Genomic DNA, 23,468 nt, shown 5'->3' on the forward strand with positions numbered 1-23,468 from the left:
CGTGAAGCCGCTGAGAGAGCCATGAAAGCCAAATATTTCAAAATGTATTTCCGTGAGAGCCATATAATCATTTTTTTTAACACAACGTGCATTTTTAAGACCAACATTTTTAGAGTCTAATAAGTCTTATTCTTTTTAATAACATTGTTATTCTAAAGCTAACCAACCATCCATCCATCCATCCATCCATCTTCCACTTATCCAAGGTCGGGTCGCGGGGGCAGCAGCCTAAGCAGGGAAACCCAGACTTCCCTCTCCCCAACCACTTCGTCTAGGTCTTCCCGGGGGATTCCGAGGCGTTCCCAGGCCAGCCGGGAGACATAGTCTTCCCAACGTGTCCTGGGTCTTCCCCGTGGCCTCCTACCGGTTGGACGTGCCCTAAACACCTCCCTAGGGAGGCGTTCGGGTGGCATCCTGACCAGATGCCCGAACCACCTCATCTGGCTCCTCTCGATGTGAAGGAGCAGCGGCTTTACTTTGAGTTCCTCCCGGATGGCAGAGCTTCTCACCCTATCTCTAAGGGAGAGCCCCGCCACACGGCGGAGGAAACTCATTTCGGCCGCTTGTACCCGTGATCTTATCCTTTCGGTCATGACCCAAAGCTCATGACCATAGGTGAGGAGGGGAACGTAGATCGACCGGTAAATTGAGAGCTTTGCCTTCCGGCTCAGCTCCTTCTTCACCACAACGGATCGGTACAACGTCCGCATTACTGAAGACGCCGCACCGATTCGCCTGTCGATCTCACCATCCACTCTTCCCTCACTCGTGAACAAGACTCCTAGGTACTTGAACTCCTCCACTTGGGGCAGGGTCTCCTCCCCAACCCGGAGATGGCATTCCACCCTTTTCCGCGCGAGAACCATGGACTCGGACTTGGAGGTGCTGATTCTCATTCCGGTCGCTTCACACTCGGCTGCGAACCGATCCAGTTAGAGCTGAAGATCCCGGTCAGATGAAGCCATCAGGACCACATCATCTGCAAAAAGTAGAAACCTTATAAAGCTAACCAATAATAAATATAATACTTCTTGAACAGGTGCGATAGAAAATGGATGGTTGAATTAAAATGAATGAGAATGTTTCATAATTTCAATGTTATTTTTAACACTGCGATTACCAGCGGAATTATTCATCACTTATTGTGTTAACGATATCAGCTAATATTTATCTCGAGAGCCAGATGCAGTCATTAAAAGAGCCATAGGGTCCCTACCCCTGGCGTAGTGGGTAGAGCAGCTATGCCAGAAACCTGAGGGTTGCAGGTTCACTTCCCACTTATTGACATCCAAATCGCTACCGTTGTGTCCTTGGGCAGGACACTTCACCCTTTGCCCCCGGTGCCGCTCACACCGGTGAATGACTGATGAATGAATGATAGATGGTGGTCGGAGGAGCCGTAGGCGCAATCTGGCAGCCACACTTCCGTCAGTCTACAGATGTAGCTTACCACCACCAGGTGTGAATGAATGATGGGTTCCCACTTGAGTATCTAACAATTGAAAAGCGTGATATAAATCTAATCCATTATTATTATTATGGGTCTAATGCAGAGAATAACCACCCCGCCCCCCATATCACTGATAGTGGAATGGTTCCCCTCAACCTTAAACAGGATGTAGGTCAGGTGTGTCCCATTGCAATAGTCTGTGAATGAGCCTTTTTTTCTACACTTTGATAAACTTGATGTACATGTTGGAGAATTTTGAGATAAATACCGAAGTAAGTTAAATTACAGCAATGGTTCTCAACCTTTTTTCAGTGATGTACCCCCTGTGAACATTTTTTTAATTCAAGTACCCCCTAAAAGCAAAGCATTTTGGGTTGAAAAAAAGAGATAAATAAGTAAAATACAGCACTATGTCATCAGTTTCTGATTTATTAAATTGTATACCAGTGCAAAATATTGCTCATTTGTAGTGGTCTTTCTTGAACTATTTGGGGAAAAAAAGATATAAAAATAACTAAAAACTTGTTGAAAAATAAACAAGTGATTCAATTATGAATAAAGATTTCTACACATTGAAGTAATCATTAACCTGAAGTTGTTATAAAGAGCCATCTGGATTCATGACCTGAATTCTAAACATTTCTTCACAACGAAAATATATTTTAAACATCAATATTCATGGAACATGTCCACAAAAAATCTAGCTGTCAACACTGAATATTGCATTGTTGTATTTTTTTTTTCACAGTTTATGAACTTACATTCATATTTTGTTGAAGTATTATTCAATAAATATATTTCTAAAGGATTTTTAATTGTTGCTATTTTTAGAATATTTAAAAAAAATATCACGTACCCTTTGGCATACCAAGTACACCCAGGGGTACGCGTACCCCCATTTGAGAACCACTGAGTTAAAGTACCAATGATAGTCACACACACACACACCCGAAGTGTGGTGAGATTATCCTCTGCATTTGACCCATCACCCTCACCCACTGGGAGGAGAGCAGTGAGCAGCAGCGTTGGACGCGCCCGGGAATCCTTTTTGGTGATTTCACCCCCAATTCCAACCCTTGATGCTGAGTGCCAAGCAGGGAGGCAATGGGTCCCATTTTTATAGTCTTTGGTATAACTCGGCCAGTGTTTGAACTCACGACCTACCGATCTCAGGGCGGACACTCTAACCACTAGGTTGAATAAATGTCTTCTTAAAGTTGTTTTATTGGATTATATTAGACCAGGGGTCGGGAACCTTTTTGGCCGAGAGAGCCATGAAAGCCATATAATTTAAAACGTATTTCCGTGAGAGCCATATCATATTTTTTAACACTGGATACAATTTAAATGCGTGCATTTTTAAGTATGACCAACATTTTTTGAGAATAAGTCTCTTATTCTTTTTAATAACGTTGTTATTGGAGTAGTACATCTCGGATGATAGAGTGGCCGTGCCAGCAACTTGAGGGTTCCAAGTTCAACCCCCGCTACCGCCATTCTAGTCACTGCCGTTGTGTCCTTGGGCAAGACACTTTACCCACCTGCTCCCAGTGCCACCCACACTGGTTTAAATGGAACTTAGATATTGGGTTTCACTATGTAAAGCGCTTTGAGTCACTAGAGAAAAAGCGCTATATAAATATAATTCACTTCACAATATAATTCACTTATTCTAAAGCTAACCAATAATAAATATAATACTTCTTATTATTAATGCGACTTCTTGAACAGGTGCGATAGAAAATGGATGGTTGGATTAAAATGCATGAGAATGTCTTATCTCCATCCATCCATCATCTTCCGCTTATCCGAGGTCGGGTCGCGGGGGGCAGCAGCCTAAGCAGGGAAGCCAGACTTCCCTATCTCCAGCCACTTCGTCCAGCTCTTCCCGGGGGATCCCGAGGCGTTCCCAGGCCAGCCGGGAGACATAGTCTTCCCAACGTGTCCTGGGTCTTCCCCATGGCCTCCTACTAGCTGGACGTGCCCTAAACACATCCCTAGGGAGGCGTTCGGGTGGCATCCTGACCAGATGCCCGAACCACCTCATCTGGCTCCTCTCGATGTGGAGGAGCAGCGCTTTACTTTGAGTTCCTCCCGGATGGCAGAGCTTCTCACCCTATCTCTAAGGGAGAGCCCCGCCACACGGTGGAGGAAACTCATTTCGGCCGCTTGTACCCGTGATCTTATCCTTTCGGTCATGAGCCAAAGCTCATGACCATAGGTGAGGATGGGAACGTAGATCGACCGGTAAATTGAGAGCTTTGCCTTCCGGCTCAGCTCCTTCTTCACCACAACGATAGATACAGCGTCAGGCATTACTGAAGACGCCGCACCGATCCGCCTGTCGATCTCACGATCCACTCTTCCCCCACTCGTGAACAAGACTCCTAGGTACTTGAACTCCTCCACTTGGGGCAGGGTCTCCTCCCCAACCCGGAGATGGCACTCCACCCTTTTCCGGGTGTCTTATCTTTTGAACGTTATTTTAAACACTGTGATTATCAGCGGAATTATTCATTACTCATCATGTTCAGCAATGCCAGCTAAGATTTATCTGAGAGCCAGATGCAGTCATCAAAAGAGCCACATCTGGCTCTAGAGCCATAGGTTCCCTACCCCTGTTTTAGACTGTTACAAATGTGCTTAATGATGTTACTAGTCGGTTTACAAGTTACTATTTTGGTACCGGTACTAAAAATATTTTGATGCTTTTCTAAATAAAGGGGACCGCAAATAATTGCATTATTGGCTTTGTTTTAACAAAAAAATCATACGGTACAATAAACATATGTTTGCTATTGCAAGTTTGTCCTTAAGTAGAAAAGTGAACATACAAGATAATTTGTCTTTTATTTGTAAGTAAACAAACAAAGGCTCTTAATTTAGCTGCTGACATATGCAGGTAACATGGTTGTGTCATTTTCCATTCTATTATTGTCTCAAAATTATTAAGGACAAGTGGTAGAAAAAATTAATTATTAATCGATTTGTTCATTTACTGTTAATATCTGCATATTTTCTCCTTTAACATGTTATATCAACATTTCTGTTAAAATGTAATCACTTATTCTTCTGTTGTTTGATACTTTACATCAGTTTTGGATGATAGCACAAATTTTGGGTATCAATCCGATACCAACTCGTTACGGGATCATACATTGGTCATATTCAAAGTCCTCATGTGTCCAGGGACATATTTCCCTATAGTTTATAAACATAATATACATTTTTTTTAAAAACAAAAGAAGATGTTGTGATGCCAAAAAATATTAATGTAATCATTGTAGTATCAACTAGATACGCTCCTGTACTTGGTATCATTACAGTGGATGTTAGTGTTAACTCCACCAACGGCGTTTGTTTACATTTTGACGCGGGTGAGCTGCGATGTGTAGTGAAGCATTTTTACTATTCCTCGTCCTGCATGGATTATACTTGTAAGAAACTTACTTTATTTGTCGCCATGGAGGCGAGGATTAGTGATTTAGAAGTAGCTGCAACCACGGCAGACTGCGGGATGGACGTTAGCCGCTAGCTAGCTAGCCATGTGTTATTGTTAAAATACCAATGATTGTCACACCACGCACTAGGTGTGGCGAAATTATTCCCTGCATTTGACCCATTACCCTTGATCACCCCCTTGGAGGTGTGGGGAGCAGTGTGGCAGCAGCCGTGGCCACGCCCGGGAATAATTTTTGGTGATTGAGCCCCCAATTCCAACCCTTGATGCTGAGTGCCAAGCAGAGAGGCAATGGGTCCCATTTTTTATAGTCTTTGTTGTGACTCGGCCGGGGTTTGAACTCACAACCTACCGATCTCAGGGAAGACACTCTCAGCACCTCTTCCTGAGATGTTATGACTTCACCTTTATTGCTAGTTTTTAAGCCAAAATGCGTCAGTTCTCCCCTTTCTGTTTACATACTGTGTCTGCTTGCAAGTACTCAGTGATTGTGCACTGCCGAGCATGCTTGCTTGCTCGTAAACCCAGCAATGACACAACGTGGCAACGACAGCGGTGTGTGTGTGGGGGGGAGGGGGGGGTGTACTTTTGAGAGGCGGTTATAGTACCGAATATGATTCATTGGTATCGCGGGTACTATAGTAATACCGGCATATCGTACAACCCTAGATGTTACCGCTATGTTTTGTCCATTAGTGTTATGGTTCCTAATGTGTGGAGTGTGAATGTTGTCTGTCTATCTGTGTTGGCCCTGCGATGAGATGGCGACTTGTCCAGGGTGTACCCGCCTTCCGCCCGATTGTAGCTGAGATAGGCGCAAGCGGCCCCCGCGACCCCAAAAGGGAATAAGCGGTTAGAAAATGGATGGATGGATGGATGGATTTAATAGTGTTCATGATTACAACAAGCACATAGCTGAATTGGTTGTGTAGTGACTTTTTGCAGCTAGATCATATTAGGACGGGAATTGAAAAGATTTTTCCAGTTCCAATTCCACTTTTGATTCTGCTTAACAATTCGATTCCTCATCGGTTCTCTTATCGATTTGTATACGGAAAAAATATTTTATAGTTTGGATCAGGGTGGCAAATTTGTTTTAGGGGCCATGTCATAGTTATGTTTGCCCTCCGATGGCCACTTCTAACAGTGAATGATATTAATACACAATTGCCTATGGCAATTTATGATTAGTTTTTTTTATGTACAATGGAAAAATAATTTGTAAATACAGCAGTAAAAAACAGAGGTCAGTTGCAAAAAAATACCTTAAAGTGTGCCAGTTGCCAGCATTTTCAGTGGTACTGTTTTTTGATGTACATTAAAATGCTGTAAAACCACAGTCAATTTCACAGTCGCTGTAAAATCTATTTATAAAATTTGACAATTTGATAATTAACTTGCTTTGAAATCATAAATCAAGCAGATAAAAAATATGTATTTCTACATTGTTTGAATGTTTGATAATGTATTTGTTACATTATTAAAGGCCTACTGAAACCCACTACTACCCACCACGCAGTCTGATAGTTTATATATCAATTGATGAAATATTAACATTGCAACACATGCCAATGCTGCCTTTTTAGTTTACTAAATTGCAATTTAAAATTTTCTGCGGAGTTTCTTGTTGAAAACGTCGCGTAACGTCACGGACTTTCAGGAAATATTGCGGCTAAAAGTCGTCTCTTTTCATCCCGCAATTAAACAGTATTCTGGACATCTGTGTTGCTGAATCTTTTGCAATTTGTTCAATTAATAATGGAGACTATAAAGAACAATGCTGTTGGTGGAAAGCGGGGGATTGCAGCTGTCTTTAGCACCGAGACACTGCCGGTGTTTCTTTGTTTTTAACACAGAGCGGTCAAGCAAACATGTTTCTCTACGTCAACCAGCATGTTTTTGGATGGGAAAATTGTGATGTATATCTTACCGGAGACATCATTGGATTATTCGTCCTCCTGCAGTAGCTGTTTCAAAGGCAGCTGTGAGCTTGGCTCCTCGGCTTCTCTCTGAGACACTGCGTGTTCACCACAGCCATCCGACCTCGAGGTATGTCTTTACAATCTCACTAAAACACTATTAAAACAATAAGCAGATAAGGGATCTTCCAGAATGATCCTAGTATATGTGTCTAATTACATTTGAAACGCTCACACTGCCGCAGCCCGGAGCCGTCGCTTTTTATTTATTTTTATTTTTTTCTAGTCCTTTGCTTTCAATATCATCATCCACAAATCTTTCATCCTCGCTCAAATTAATGGGGAAATTGTCGTTTTCTCGGTCCGAATAGCTCTTGCCGCTGGAGGCTCCGATTATAAACAATGTGAGGACGTGAGGAGCCCTCACCCTTGTGACGTCATCGTCTGCGACATCCGGTAAAGGCAAGGCTTTTTTATCAGCACCAAAAGTTGCAAACTTTATCTTCGTCGTTCTCTACTAAATCCTTTCAGCAAAAATATGGCAATATCGCGAAATGATCAAGTATGACACATAGAATGGACCTGCTATCCCCGTTTAAATAAGAAAATCTCATTCCAGTAGGCCTTTAATATTTATTTTTAAATAATATGCGATTGCCTTGAATACATATATTTTTTCTGTCAAAATGGAAACCCGCCTTCTGCCCGATTGTAGCTGAGATAGGCGCCAGCGCCCCCCGCGACCCCGAAAGGGAATTAGCGGTAGAAAATGGATGGATGGAAAATGGAAAAAAATTATACATTTAGTAAGAAAATGTAAGGTACTTTAATGACCCACATTGTTTCCCGGCTTTCGAGCGCCAAATAAAATAATGTGGCGGGCCAGAACTGGCCCCCGGGCCTTGAGTTTGACACTTGTGGTTTTGACAGAGGTAACATGACCTTACAAAGCCTAAGGTGAGGTCTTAAGAGGCACATACATAGCATAGAAAAACTATTATATGATATTAAGTCATTACATGCAAATTTAGGATTATCAAGCCATTGTGATAATAGTGATGATTGGCTTATCGCTTAGGAAAACCTTGAATTGAAAATCTCAGAAAATGTGGCCTTTCAAAACTAAGCCATGGTCGTCAACATTATAATGAATATAGGCTTGACATATTTCACTTTGAAAGTTAAAGGCCTACTGAAACCCACTACTACCGACCACGCAATCTGATAGTTTATATATCAATGATGAAATGTTAACATTGCAACACATGCCAATACGGCCTTTTTAGTTTACTAAATTACAATTTTAAATTTCTCGCAAAGTTTCTTGTTGAAAACGTCGCGGAATGTTGACGCGTGCGCGTGACGTCACGGACTGTCAGGAAATATTAGCGCAGCACTATTTGTGGCTAAAAGTTGTCTGTTTTCATCGCACAATTAAACAGTGTTCTGGACATCTGTGTTGCTGAATCTTTTGCAATTTGTTCAGTTAATAATGGAGAAGTCAAAGTAAAAGATGGAGTTGGGAAGCTTTAGCCTTTAGCCACACAAACACACAGTGATTCCTTGTTTAAAATTCCCAGAGGTGAAGCTTTACTATGGATCAGAGCGGTCAAGCGAACATGGTTCCCGACCACTTTTCAACCGGCAGGTTTCGGTGAGAAAATTGTGTTAAAAAGTCGCCTCTTACCGGGGATCTGTGGAGTTTGCGCCGTCCTTGTATCTGCCGTCGACTTCCCTCAGACACTGGCCTCAAAACACCCGTGGACACACCCCTCCGACTATCAGGTACTATTTAATCTCACTAAAACACTAGCGACACAATAGAAAGAGAAGGGATTTCCCAGAATTATCCTATTAAATGAATCCGTCCCAATGGAATCGCCTTTTTTTTTTAACTTTCTTTTTTTTTTCTAGTCCTTCGCTATCAATATCATCATCCACAAATCTTTCATCTTTGCTCAAATTAATGGGGAAATTTTCGTTTTCTCAGTCCGAATAGCTCTTTATGTTGGAGGCTCCCGTTAAAAACAATGGGAGGATGTGAGGAGCCCTCACCCTTGTGACGTCATCGTCTGCGACTTTCGGTAAAGGCAAGGCTTTTTTATCAGCACCAAAAGTTGCAAACTTTATCGTCGATGTTCTCTACTAAATCATTTCAGCAAAAATAAGGCAATTTCGCGAAATGATCAAGTATGACACAGAATGGACCTGCTATCCCCGTTTAAATAACAAAATCTTATTTTAGTAGGCCTTTAATATCACATTTTGTTTTCACTTATGAAGTTGAATTGCTGACATGAATGGGCATTTACCCAATATTCACATTTTTTGGAGTTTTACCTGTATAATGGGAATGACTGAAAATCTGGAGGGAGGAAAACATGCAACTTTTCTCTGACTACAATTGAACATTCACCTACTGAAAAAGGAGCGTCTGCTCTGGCAGACGAGGACGAGCTTTTGACCACAAACTTAGCACTTGGCTTTACTGTAACTACGCTGGGAGATGAGGGAAGAGATGAGTTGTTTCCTTTAGAGTTAATAAGCTTACAACGTTATGCAGAGGCATAGCTATACAAATCTTAGGGACAAATTATATTATTTATAGTAATAGTGGAGAGTGGTATGGCGTGAAATATTTTCTTCTTTCTAGTGGGGGCTTAACAGAAAATATTTGAGTAGCACTGATCTTGCGGCGGGCAGCACGGTGATACAGGGGTTAGTGCATGTGCCTCACAATACGAAGGTCCTGAGTAGTCCAGAGTTCAATCCCAGCCTTGGGATCTATCCGTGCGGAGTTTGCATGTTCTCTCTGTGACTGCTTGGGTTCCCTCCGGGTACTCCGGTTTCCTCCCACCTCCAAAGACATGCACCTGGGGATAGGTGTGAGTGTGAATGTTGTCTGTCTATCTGTGTTGGCCCTGCGATGAGGTGGCGACTTGTCCAGGGTGTACGCCACCTTCTGCCCGAATGCAGCTGAGATAGGTTCCAGCACCCGCCGTGACCCCAAAAGGGGACTAGCGGTAGAAAATGAGTGGATGGATGGTCTTGTGGCAGACGTGGACTGGAGCTAGTAGTGCCTGCCTCGGAGCCAGTCTAAATCTGTCTCTCGTTATGCAAGCAGTAAAACGATCTTGGATCGATACCTGTCTTCCGGAAGGCAAACTTGAGGAGCGCGGATCGATATATCAATCAATCGTAACACCCCTAATTCATGCATTAATATTGAGGGATGGAGAGGCCATTTTGGTGCACTTTGTACATTAAATATGTTAAAACTATAGGGGGTGATCTGAAGCAACTTTTTCACTTCTGATACATACTAATATTGAATTCTTGATCCGCTGGATCGGTTCGCAGCCGTGTGTGAAGCGACCGGAATGAGAATCAGCACCTCCAAGTCCGAGTCCATGGTTCTCGCCCGGAAAAGGGTGGAGTGCCATCTCCGGGTTGGGGAGGAGACCCTGCCCCAAGTGGAGGAGTTCAAGTACCTAGGAGTCTTGTTCACGAGTGGGGGAAGAGTGGATCGTGAGATCGACAGGCGGATCGGTGCGGCGTCTTCAGTAATGCGGACGTTGTACCGATCCGTTGTGGTGAAGAAGGAGCTGAGCCGGAAGGCAAAGCTCTCAATTTACCGGTCGATCTACGTTCCCATCCTCACCTATGGTCATGAGCTTTAGGTCATGACCGAAAGGATAAGATCACGGGTACAAGCGGCCGAAATGAGTTTCCTCCGCCATGTGGCGGGGCTCTCCCTTAGAGATAGGGTGAGAAGCTCTGCCATCCGGGAGGAACTCAAAGTAAAGCCGCTGCTCCTTCACATCGAGAGGAGCCAGATGAGGTGGTTCGGGCATCTGGTCAGGATGCCACCCGAATGCCTCCCTAGGGAGGTGTTTAGGGCACGTCCAACCGGTAGGAGGCCACGGGGAAGACCCAGGACACGTTGGGAAGACTATGTCTCCCGGCTGGCCTTGGAACGCCTCGGGATCCCCCGGGAAGAGCTAGACGAAGTGGCTGGGGAGAGGGAAGTCTGGGTTTCCCTGCTTAGGCTGTTGCCCCCGCGACCCGACCTCGGATAAGCGGAAGATGATGGATGGATGGATGGATGGATGGATGGATGAATTCTTGAATATCGTCAGATATCGATGTGACTCCATACAAATCATAGTACATACTTTATAATTTTGTAGTGTTTACTGTTAGAAAATGTTCAATCCAGTTAAATTACTCAGAGAACAGTGAGTTATGAAAATCATTACAGGTAACTGGAATAATCTTACTCTTAGCAAAATTATAATTTTTGTAAAAGGGACAAGCGGCAAAAAATGAAAGGGTGGATGTTCTTTTTAGACCAGATACTGTATGAATTACACTTTGGATGGATTTGAGATGTAACGATGAATGGTATAATGATAACCTTCCCATTTTCGCTACAAATGATCGTAATACGATATAATTTGACAACACTGATAAACCTATGGACATTTACTCATGGGCACTCTTATTTACTGGAGAAGTAAGTTAGCGCTAGCTAGCTTAAATGCTAACATGAAATCATGCAACATTAAAACTGCAAATTATCTGTGTTTATATAGCGCTTTACTATACTAGGAATAATACATAAAGGGCTTTATTTACATTGTACTTCACCCATTCATGATGACCCGTTCTGATGACGAAAGTTGCCATCCATCCATCCATTTTCTACCGTTTGTCCCTTTTGGGGGTACTGGAGCCTATCTCAGCTGCTTTCGGGCGGCAGGTGGCGTACACCCTGGACAAGTCGCGGAAGTTGCCATGCAAGGCACTAAACACTATCAGGAACAAGGGTGAGGGCTCTTGCCCAAGGACACAACAACCGTGACTAGGATGGTGGAAGCTGGAATTGACAAATTAGGGTATTACCTAATAATGGTGGTGTGGAGTGGGGCGTGGCCTGCAACAAAACGGTGTATACTAGGATGCGTAGTGTATAGATGGCCCAGGTGGGTCTTGTTATCTAATCGCCTGTTGTCCTGTATAAGCAGCAGCCGGTAGGAGAAAGGTTGTTGGAGCCGGAGGGAGAGCGAGAGCGAGTCTGCCACAGAGACAGAAACAATTGCTGGAAAGCAACCTGCAGACATTAACAAGATAAAATTGTATTGTAACCCTGAACCGGGCTATCGTGTCAGTGCTTGATGGTCTAGCGGACCCACCGGGAGGGCAACGTCCACAGATGGCTTATTAATAATAAAATAATTCTAAAAAATAAGCTGTGGGCTGAAAATTGCCACCGTCCCAAACGTTGAACACCCCTTTTATCATTGGGGCTTGTTTTGAATCACAAAGAAGTCTGGTTCTATTTAATCATCCAGGACCAGAAAATTATAAGATGACAGCTGTGTGATTCTTGTCCAAGCTTCATCTGCATTCGTCACACTGATTGGCTGACAACCTTTGTGGGGAACTCCTGTATTTAGCACTGAACTTTCTGAGTCTAAAATGCGAATATGCCTGAACTTTGAAAAGGTAATAATTTTATGCCATTTTCCATAACTATTGGCCACAGTGTTAATGGTGAGAATCCCAGTCTCGGGAGGTTTGAGAGTGTGTGTGTGTGTGTGTGTGTGTGCGTGTGTGTGTGTGTGTGCGCGCTCGCCTCCAGACTCTATTCTCATTAAAGCCTCGATCTCGCTTGCTGTTCCCAACCACCTTTCCTGTGTTCTTTTAAGTCTCTTAAAGGCCTACTGAAATGAGATTTTCTTATTTAAACGGGGATAGCAGGTCCATTCTATGTGTCATACTTGATCATTTCGCGATATTGCCATATTTTTGCTGAAAGGATTTAGTAGAGAACATCCACGATAAAGTTCGCAACTGGAGAAAAGCCTTGCCTCTACCGGAAGTCGCAGACGATGACGTCACACAAGTGGGGGCTCCTCACATATTCACATTGTTTATAATCGGAGCCTCCAACAAAAAGTGTTATTCGGACCGAGAAAACAACAATTTCCCCATTAATTTGAGCGAGGATGAAAGATTCGTGTTTGAAGATATTGATAGCGATGGACTAGAATTTTTTGCATTGAGACAGATTCATAATCTTTTTAGAGACATTTACTATGATAATTCTGGGAAATCCCTTATCTTTCTATTGTGTTGCTAGTGTTTTAGTGAGTTTAACAGTACCTAATAGTCGGAAGTCGGGTGTTGACGCGCAGTGTCTCGGGGAAGTCGACGGCAGCTGTACGGGAGGCGCAAGCTCAGCCTTTCTCCGGTAAGAAGCGACTTTTTAACCACAATTTTCTCACCGAAACCTGCTGGTTGACAAGAGGTCAGGATCCATGTCCGCTGTGATCCATAGGAAAGTTTCAACTCCGTGAATTTTAAACAAGGAATCACCGTGTGTTTGTGTGGCTAAAGGCTAAAGCTTCCCAACTCCTTATTGCTACTTTGACCTCTCCAAAATTAATTGAACAAATTGCAAAAGATTCAGCAACACAGATCTCCAAAATACTGTGTAATTATGCCGTTAAAGCAGACGACATTTAGCTGTGTGTGTGCGTAGCGCTCATACTTCCTAAAAACCTGTGACGTCTTGCGTACACGTCATCATTACACGACATTTTCAAGACGAAACTCCCGGGAAATTTAAAATTGCAATTTAGTAAACTAAAAAGTGTTGCAATGTTAATATTTCATCATTGATATATAAACTATCAGACTGCGTGGTGGGTAGTAGTGGGTTTCATTCGGCCTTTAACCAGTGGTTTTATTTCTACCCTTAAAACCAATTTTATCTTTCATCCCGAAACAAGCCCGCGAATAGGTTTTATTCGGCCCGCGGGATGAGTTGGCTAAGTATAAAAATGAGCCAGAATTTTTGAATGAAGGAAAATGCTGTTCTAAATGTGTCCACTAGATGTCGCAATAGCAATTCTTTGTATCTATGAAGAGGACGCTAGATATGTAAAAAATAAATAAACCCCATGACGTTAGTACATCAGTTGAGGAAAATGAGCAAACTACTTAAATAACATCCTGTAATTTGGTTTTGATTTTTTTTATCTTGATAGTTTGAAAATGAACACCAATGAGTTGACTGATGAACATGATCACATAATTTATTCAGAAAGTATAAATAATGACAAATAAAGATAGAATACTAAAAAAACAAAAACAACATTATGATTTGTACATTTTCAGAATGTGCCTGTTCTATTTTTAAAGAAAGAAAACAATCTGAAGTTGTCTTTATTTTTAAGTTATCGTGCTGTGATTTTACCAGTCCGGCCCGCTTGGGAGTACATTTTTCTCCATGTGGCCCCCGATGTAAAATGAGTTTGACACCCCTGCTATACACACTATTTTCAAACATTTTACATGCATGTGACCATGCTGTACTCGTATCTTTTCCACTAGTAGCACCGGTGCTACTAAATGAAAAAAAATAGTAGCACATAATTTTTTTTGTAGTACAGAACATCTTTTGTAGCAATATGCAATTTCTTAAATATCATAATTTCATTATTGACACTCAAACAAGGTACACATGTGCACTCATACATATAAACACAATGCCATCATAAGGCCTCCTGTAATGCTCAATTAAACACTGGTTTGCATGTTCTCCCCGTGACTGCGTGGGTTCCCTCCGGGTACTCCGGCTTCCTCCCACTTCCAAAGACATGCACCTGGGGATAGGTTGATTGGCAACACGAAATTGGCCCTGGTGAGTGTGAATGATGTCTGTCTATCTGTTTTGGCCCTGCGATGAGGTGGCGACTTGTCCAGGGTGTACGCTGGCTTCCTCGCGAGTCCAAAAGGGAATAAGCGGTAGAAAATGGATGGATGGAGGGCAACCCTAAACTGTGCCTGTCGCTAACACGAGTGTAGGGCTGGGCGATATGGACCTAAACTCATCTTTGGATATATTGGCCCCCCAAACTAACCCATACGTAGAAATATTCGTTGACGTAACTAAATATCTCCACTATGTCTTGTTTTTTTTTTAATTTTTAGGACTGATGGGGTTCCCAAATACACAAAAAGCAGGTACCAACAATTAAGAAATGTGGGTTTTGCATAATAGGATCCCAACTTAAGAGGTGTTTTGAGGTAATAAAAAAGAAAAAACCTTGAAAATTATATAAGAAAAATCAGAATTTAATCTCCAATCCGTCACGGCCGTGCCATTTTGTTGGTGTCATCCGGTGTTTTGTGTTGGTTCCTGTCCTGTGCTTTTATTTTGGTGACTCTTCCTGTTGTGTTGGTGTTTTTTCAATGACCGCTCCACACATCTTTGTCACAGAGCATTTGCCCTCACCTGTTTTTCGGTTTGCAATAAGTTCTATTTAAGTTGAGTGTGAGCCAACATTCTTTGTTTGTTGGTGCTTACTTTTCTTGATTTTCTGCTGACCCTAGACCATCCTTTTGGACGCTTAATGCAAGTACACTCGTACTGTGTGGGCGCCGTCGGCTCCACATTTTCTGTAAGTGTTTTGCATTTTGTTTTGTTTCGTCATGGCCTGCTTAGTCAGAGCGCTTCCCCATTGCCCTCGCCTTTGTTCGTTTTTTTAATAAATACCCCTTTTGTTACCTCACGCTCCAACCCCAAAAAACTAAATGTGAAATAAAGTGCTCTGGTTTAAGAGGACATGTTTAAACGTCAGCATCAACATGAACATAATAGATCATCACCAATGGTGACTCTATAGGTAAACATTATTAATGGGACATAAACACAAATATTTATGGACAAAAACACCAACCTGCCAAATGCTTCATGATGCTGTGTAAGACGCCATTTTTTATTTAATATTACTTTCAAAAAGTCATTAATTGTATTTAGTTGGTACTTTACCAAAAATGTAATTGAATTAATAACTACTCTTTAATAAATGTAATTAGTTATTAGGGAAATTCATTAATTTGCTATTTTAAAGGCCTACTGAAACCCACTACTACCCACCACGCAGTCTGATAGTTTATATATCAATGATGAAATATTACCATTGCAACACATGCCAATACGGCCTTTTTAGTTTTCTAAATTACAATTTTAAATTTCTCGGGAGTTTCGTCTTTGAAAGGTCGTGTAATGATGACGTGTACGCAAGACGTCACAAGTCGTCTGCTTTAACGGCATAATTAAACAGTATTCTGGACATCTGTGTTGCTGAATATTTTGCAATTTGTTCAATTAATAATGAAGAAGTCAAAGTAGAAAGATGGAGTTGGGAAGCTTTAGCCTTTAGCCACACAAACACACGGTGATTCATTGTGTAGAATTCCTGGAGGTGAAGCTTTACTATGGATCAGAGCGGAAATGGATCCCTACCAAATGTCAACCAGCAGGTTTCGGTGAGAAAATTGTGGTTAAAAAGTCAGTTCTTACTGGAGAAAAGCTGAGCTTGTGCCGTCCATAGCTGCCGTCGACTCCCCTGAGACACCCTTCCGACTATCAGGTACTATTTAACTCACTAAAACACTAGCAACACAATATAAAGATAAGGGATATCCCAGAATTAACCTAGTAAATGTGTCTAAAAACATCGGAATCCGTCCCAATGCAATCGCGTTTTTTTTTTTTTTTTAGTCCGTCGCTATCAATATCCTTAAACACAAATCTTTCATCCTCGCTCAAATTAATGGGGAAATTGTCGTTTTCTCGGTCCGAATGGCACTTTTTGTTGGAGGTTCCCATTAAAATCAATGTGAATATGTGAGGAGCCCCTACACGTGTGACGTCATCGTCTGCGACTTCCGGTAGAGGCAGGGCTTTTCTCTTAGCACCGAAAGTTGCAATCTTTATCGTGGATGTTCTTTACTAAATCCTTTCAGCAAAAATATGGCAATATCGCGAAATGATCAAGTATGACACATAGAATGGACCTGTTATCCCCATTTAAATAAGATAATCTCATTTCAGTAGGCCTTTTTTTAAAAAAAACGTCAAATATCTGGCGTAAGTTTGCGTGTGCGTGTGGCTTTTTAAAAGGCGGGCCCTGTTGCCTAGTGATGAATCTCTCGCTGGTTTGTGTTTTCCTTCTGCTTAATAAATAGATTGAATCCATAGCTGTATATTCTTGTCACCAAACGCAGTATTATTTGAATGGCCATTTTGATCATTCATTTCTTGTTCAATATTCCTTCTGACCCACGTAATTACGCGTGCGCAGTGCAGTTTGTGCCCAATGGTGGTTAAAAAAAGTTGTCCTTTACTGACCAGTTCCTTCAACGAAGATCTAGCTTCATTCGTGTTGGGTCGAGTGTGTGAGCTAGGCGCAGGTGGGGTGGGCGGGATATACACAGCTCTCAGCGCCAGTGATCAATTGTATGGTTAGGGTTTAAATTTATTTCAAACATGCCATACAGATGGGTGAAAATGTTATTCTCGTTTTATCAAACTTGGATAGATTTATTTTGGGATCAAAATGCAATAAAAAGGTTGAAATCCATTTTTAGTTTAAAAAAAAAAAATCACAGTGTATTTTTAGGCACATTTGCGAGTAAATTTGTACAGCACTGTGATACGCATAGAAACAAAAAAATAAAAAAATAAATGTCTGTAAAGTGGCAAAAATTGAAACTTACGTAAAAAAAACACGAAGAAACATTTGATCTTGAAGTAGTGCAATTACCTGCACCTGTATGCCAAAATACAGCCTGAAAGAACTTTAAAAAACTGTTATTATTTATGGTGCAAATAATTGACATGCATTCAAGTAAATTGTTTAAAAAGCTTCCAGGATGACATTCTGAAAGTACAATTGCATTTGTGTACAAGTATTGGGGTCTCTTTAGCCAATTTTAACAATGTCAGTCACAAATCACCTGTGATTCAATCAATCAATCAATCAATGTTTACTTATATAGCCCTAAATCACTAGTGTCTCAAAGGGCTGCACAAACCACCACGACATCCTCGGTAGGCCCACATAAGGGCAAGGAAAACTCACACCCAGTGGGACATCGGTGACAATAATGACCCAGTGGGACGTCGGTGACAATAATGACTATGAGAACCTTAGAGAGGAGGAAAGCAATGGATGTCGAGCGGGTCTAACATGATACTGTGAAAGTTCAATCCACAATGGATCCAACACAGTCGCGAGAGTCCAGTCCGAAGCGGATCCAACACAGCAGCGAGAGTCCCGTTCACAGCGGAGCCAGCAGGAAACCATCCCAAGCGGAGGCGGATCAGCATCGCAGAGATGTCCCCAGCCGATACACAGGCAAGCAGTACATGACCACCGAATCGGACCGGACCCCCTCCACAAGGGAGAGTGGGACATAGAAGAAAAAGAAAAGAAACGGCAGATCAACTGGTCTAAAAAGGGAGTCTATTTAAAGGCTAGAGTATACAAATGAGTTTTAAGGTGAGACTTAAATGCTTCTACTGAGGTGGCATCGCGAACTGTTACCGGGAGGGCATTCCAGAGTACTGGAGCCCGAACGGAAAACGCTCTATAGCCCGCAGACTTTTTTTGGGCTTTGGGAATCACTAACAAGCCGGAGTCCTTTGAACGCAGATTTCTTGCCGGGACATATGGTACAATACATTCGGCAAGATAGGATGGAGCTAGACCGTGTAGTATTTTATACGTAAGTAGTAAAACCTTAAAGTCACATCTTAAGTGCACAGGAAGCCAGTGCAGGTGAGCCAGTACAGGCGTAATGTGATCAAACTTTCTTGTTCTTGTCAAAAGTCTAGCAGCCGCATTTTGTACCAACTGTAATCTTTTAATGCTAGACATGGGGAGACCCCAAAATAATACGTTACAGTAGTCGAGGCGAGACGTAACAAACGCATGGATAATGATCTCAGCGTCTTTAGTGGACAGAATGGAGCGAATTTTTGCGATATTACGGAGATGAAAGAAGGCCGTTTTAGTAACGCTTTTAATTAATTTTAATTAATCATGATTAATCCAAATTCCAAAATGTTATGAATCTGATTTAAAAAAAAAATGGCTGCATTTGGACTTGATATTGGGTTAGCAGCAGCAACAAGTGTCATGTTGGCATGTGTTGATGTGAGGTGCCATACAAGTTGCTTAAGGCCGACGTGGATAAATACTCTTTTCCTGGACATAACGTGATTGTTGCATAAACCTTTTTGCCTCTAATTTCAATGACCATAAAGTGTCAGAGTTTGTCGTTGACGAACCCCAAGATGCAGAGAAGGAGGCAGGCATGGAGTGAGAAAACATGGCTTTCATATAAACAACTAGAACAAAACCAAACAAAGGGTTCAAACCAAAAGCGCGCACGTGGGCGGATAACAAACAAAAGGCCTAGTGTGGAAGCGAACAGGTATCTAGCTGGAAACAGAAAAACTGGAAACAGCTAATGGCTAACAATAAAACACTAACCCAAAAAGCTAGGGGAAAACAAACTACAAATAGCTAACAGGAACAGCTTACCGCTACGACGACAAGGACAAATAGTAGCACGACAGGTAGTAGCTGTAATGATGACGTCGACAAATCACGACAGGTAGCAACGACACAAGAGCGACATGTGGGAACGACAATAATCCAGCCCTGACTGGAGGAACAAAGGAGGTAAAATAGGAGCTGGCTGATTGGTATCAGGTGCCAATCAGCCACAGCTGAGGGGAAACAACACACAGGGAGAAAAACAGGAAGCTGAACCAAAATAAGAGTGCTGACAGTAACTATGGAAAGGAAATACTAAACACACACAGAGGAAAAACTAAAACACAAACAAACTCAGTAGCAAGCCTGACAAAAAGCAGTGCCGGTACTTCCAGTTTGAGTACGCTACGTTTTGAATTTCCCTGGCTCCGGCTTGTCGCATGTATCGCGGCCTTGTTGCATGTCATTCAGAGCGTGCAGTGAGACAGCTTGAGCAGGGTAAGATGCGCCCAACCAGTCACTCATCAACAATGCAATTACAACAGCATCCTCATCCCCACTCTTGCTCTTTCCAGTCAGCTGATGTGTGCTGACACCTTGAATTTCATTCAACCAAACAGTAGTAACGAGCCACTTCACATTCTCAGAAACGGCAATGGCGTTGCAACGATGGGAACAGTAATTAATGAAATTTTCACTCCCAGAAAGCCCCGCCGCCCAGCTAAAGCTGTTGGTGACAACCCCATAGCCAGTCGCGACAACCCCCTGCCCCCTTACAGGTCAGTCCTTGCCCTCGAGGGGCCGACCTGTCAACATCACAGCAGAATGTTGTTTCGTGCAACAAATTAGTGCAAACCGTGAAACTGCCACATTACACAAAAGTGGGTTCACAAACACCCCTTTCTTTTTTTTTCCGTCAAGGACACCACAAAGTCTGGCAAGGGGCCTGTAGGCCTTCTCCGCCGACACGGCCACTCCCTTACAGTCAACAGGGGTGGGACAATTCGGCCAAGTGTAAAGCCAGGGCACAAGGGTGGTAGGGGAATTGGTTCCCCCTGGTATGTAAGCAATGAACACCATAAATGATTCCCGGGCGCGGAACTGCTGCTGCCCACTGCTCCCCTCCCTTCAAGGAGACAATCAAGGGGATGGGTCGAATGCAGAAGACACATTTCACCACACCTAGTGTGTGTGTGACTATCATTGGTACTTTAACTTTAACTTAACTGGAAGGGGGCTGGGTGGCCAAGAGAGAGGTCACCCGATCGGAGGGTGCCAGTCTGTCCCTGTGGAGGGCCACCTTCCTACCCCAAGGGGGTAAATGGACACGGTACACAACATCCCCATGCTTCTCTAGTATCCTCCAGGGCCAAGTCCATCTGCTTCTTCCAGATCGATTTGTAGACCCAGACTAACTCATCTGGTGCGAAGTCCCTTACCCGAGACTTCATGTCATTGTAGCGCTTTTGTTTCATGCTCCCGGGCTGAGTCCAGACGGTCCTGCAGTTTCCTGCTCTACTCTGGCCCTGGAGGCGACGGCCAAGGCATCAGGTGGGCGGCCAAACCCCAGCTCTGCCAGGGTGCGCATCTCTCTCCCAAGCATGAGGTCGGCCAGCGTGCACTCCGTGTATTCTTGGACAGCACCAGCGTCAGATGTTTGTCCCAGTCACCGGGTGGCAGGAGGTAACAATGGCAAGCTGGTACCCCAGGTTCTGGTAGAACCGCTCCACCAACCCATCACTGTGAGGGTACAGTGGGGTAGTGCAGGTCTTGTGAATGCCTAAGCGCTTGCACACGGTCGCAAACACTCGGGACTCAAAGTTTGTGCCTCTGTCGCTATGAAGGAACGCAACGACACCAAAGCAACTTATTATGCCCCACACCAGGGCATCAGCAATTGTCTCCACCTTCTAAGTGTTTTGGCTACCCCGACGTGTCTAGACCTGCCTGCCTTTGCCTTTTGGCACCACTACCTGGCCGCTGCAGCACGCCTCAAGCTACCCGCAGTGAGGGGTGGACCTCTCTTTTACAGCCTTTCTTGTCCATGGCGCCAATGCCATCTGCACCCATTTCTTGCCCTAAGAAGGTCATCTATTGCCGCATAAAATGACATTTCTCGGGGTGCAGGTTCATGCTCGTTGCCTGAAACCTCTCCAAGACTCTCCTGATGGAGCCCAGGGCTGCTTCAAAGGAGAGCCCATGTACCAGGATGTAGTCCAGGTACAAAAGGCCTCCTGCCAGGGATACTGGCCAGCACTTGGTTTATTAGCCAGGTGAAAGTGGCGGGGACATTACAGAGCCCAAAACTGAGGACCTTGAACTTGTACAGAAGGCAGATTATGGTCTGGATTCGGGCGAAAGGGAGACTTGTTAGTATCCGCTCTTAAAGGGGAACTGCACTTTTTTCCGTTCACAAATATTATGAAAGACATGACAACAGATGGATTTTAAAAAAAGCACTCTAAATATTAAATAAACGTAAATAAAAGTATGCCTCCAGCGAAGCCAATGGGAGGTCCTCTATTCTGCCCATAAAAAAAGACACATCAGCAGGCCGTATGCACGATGCATCTGGCCTTCAATGTCAGTCCCCGTAGTGACTCACCAGGCTTCCTGCACCTCCCTCTCAATTCAGTTTTTAATAGTGCTAGCTAAGACCATCTCCCAAACCTCCTTTTGAGGGCCCCCACTAATGCGTCGTAGCACCGTTGCTGGTCAGGCTCCAGTAGCAGGAGGCACGAAAGAGCCTCTCACTTCAGACCCAAAACCAATTGCAATGCTTTGTCTCTCGCCTCTCACCTCATAGCGTCCACTAACAATTCAAATTGCGCGGTCTGCAGCATGTCTTTACCGTGATAAAGTCCCCTTTAAAATCATAGCTTTCACTCCTGACACCAGTGTAATGTTCAAGGGATGTAGGCTCGCACAACTTCTCTTTTTGTCTTTATTCATCAACTTACGACACAACCGTACAACCAGCACCAAAGTGCGTTCCTTCTCTTTTCCCGGCAGTACTGGAACAGATACATTGGAATTCTTGTGCGTTTCTCTCTGAGTCAACTTCTACAAAAACAAGTTAGAAAATAGAATGGCATTGTAATAACAGAAGATGAACTGGGATCTGTACTTTTCCCCTGCAGCCCTGTGTGTACAGTGAGTCCATGGAGGGGAGTTTGTAACCTTTTATTCTCTCTGCAATCTTTATGACTCGAAGTGATTTCCTCTCAGCCAGTGTGGTGTTTCCAAACCATACAGTTATTTCGGCTGGTGAGGATGCCTTCAACAAATCCTCCGTAGGCTTAGGTGAGGGGCTGTCAATTGAGTCAATCAATCAATTAATCAATGTTTACTTATATAGCCCTAAATCACTAGTGTCTCAAAGGGCTGCACAAACCACCACGACATCCTCGGTAGGCCCACATAAGGGCAAGGAAAACTCACACCCAGTGGGACATCGGTGACAATAATGACCCAGTGGGACGTCGGTGACAATAATGACTATGAGAACCTTAGAGAGGAGGAAAGCAATGGATGTCGAGTGGGTCTAACATGATACTGTGAAAGTTCAATCCACAATGGATCCAACACAGTCGCGAAAGTCCAGTCCAAAGCGGATCCAACACAGCAGCGAGAGTCCCGTTCACAGCGGAGCCAGCAGGAAACCATCCCAAGCGGAGGCGGATCAGCAGCGCAGAGATGTCCCCAGCCGATACACAGGCAAGCAGTACATGGCCACCGGATCGGACCGGACCCCCTCCACAGGGGAGAGTGGGACATAGAAGAAAAAGAAAAGAAACAGCAGATCAACTGGTCTAAAAAGGGAGTCTATTTAAAGGCTAGAGTATACAAATGAGTTTTAAGGTGAGACTTAAATGCTTCTACTGAGGTGGCATCTCGAACTGTTACCGGGAGGGCATTCCAGAGTACTGGAGCCCGAACGGAAAACGCTCTATAGCCCGCAGACTTTTTTTGGGCTTTGGGAATCACTAACAAGCCGGAGTCCTTTGAACGCAGATTTCTTGCCGGGACATATGGTACAATACAATCGGCAAGATAGGATGGAGCTAGACCGTGTAGTATTTTATACGTAAGTAGTAAAACCTTAGTCACATCTTAAGTGCACAGGAAGCCAGTGCAGGTGAGCCAGTACAGGCGTAATGTGATCAAACTTTCTTGTTCTTGTCAAAAGTCTAGCAGCCGCATTTTGTACCAACTGTAATCTTTTAATGCTAGACATGGGGAGACCCGAAAATAATACGTTACAGTAGTCGAGGCGA

The 23,468-nt window shown here is 43.4% G+C and overlaps 1 protein-coding gene across 2 annotated transcripts in view; it reads left to right on the top strand.

Annotated features, from left to right (window-relative positions):
• necab2 (N-terminal EF-hand calcium binding protein 2) overlaps window positions 1-23,468 on the top strand; it is a 436,762-nt gene that overhangs the window by 1,124 nt on the left and 412,170 nt on the right. The gene's annotated exons all lie outside the window — the stretch shown is intronic.

Source organism: Nerophis ophidion, linkage group LG12 (assembly GCF_033978795.1).
Source record: "Nerophis ophidion isolate RoL-2023_Sa linkage group LG12, RoL_Noph_v1.0, whole genome shotgun sequence".
Lineage (NCBI taxonomy): Eukaryota > Metazoa > Chordata > Actinopteri > Syngnathiformes > Syngnathidae > Nerophis > Nerophis ophidion.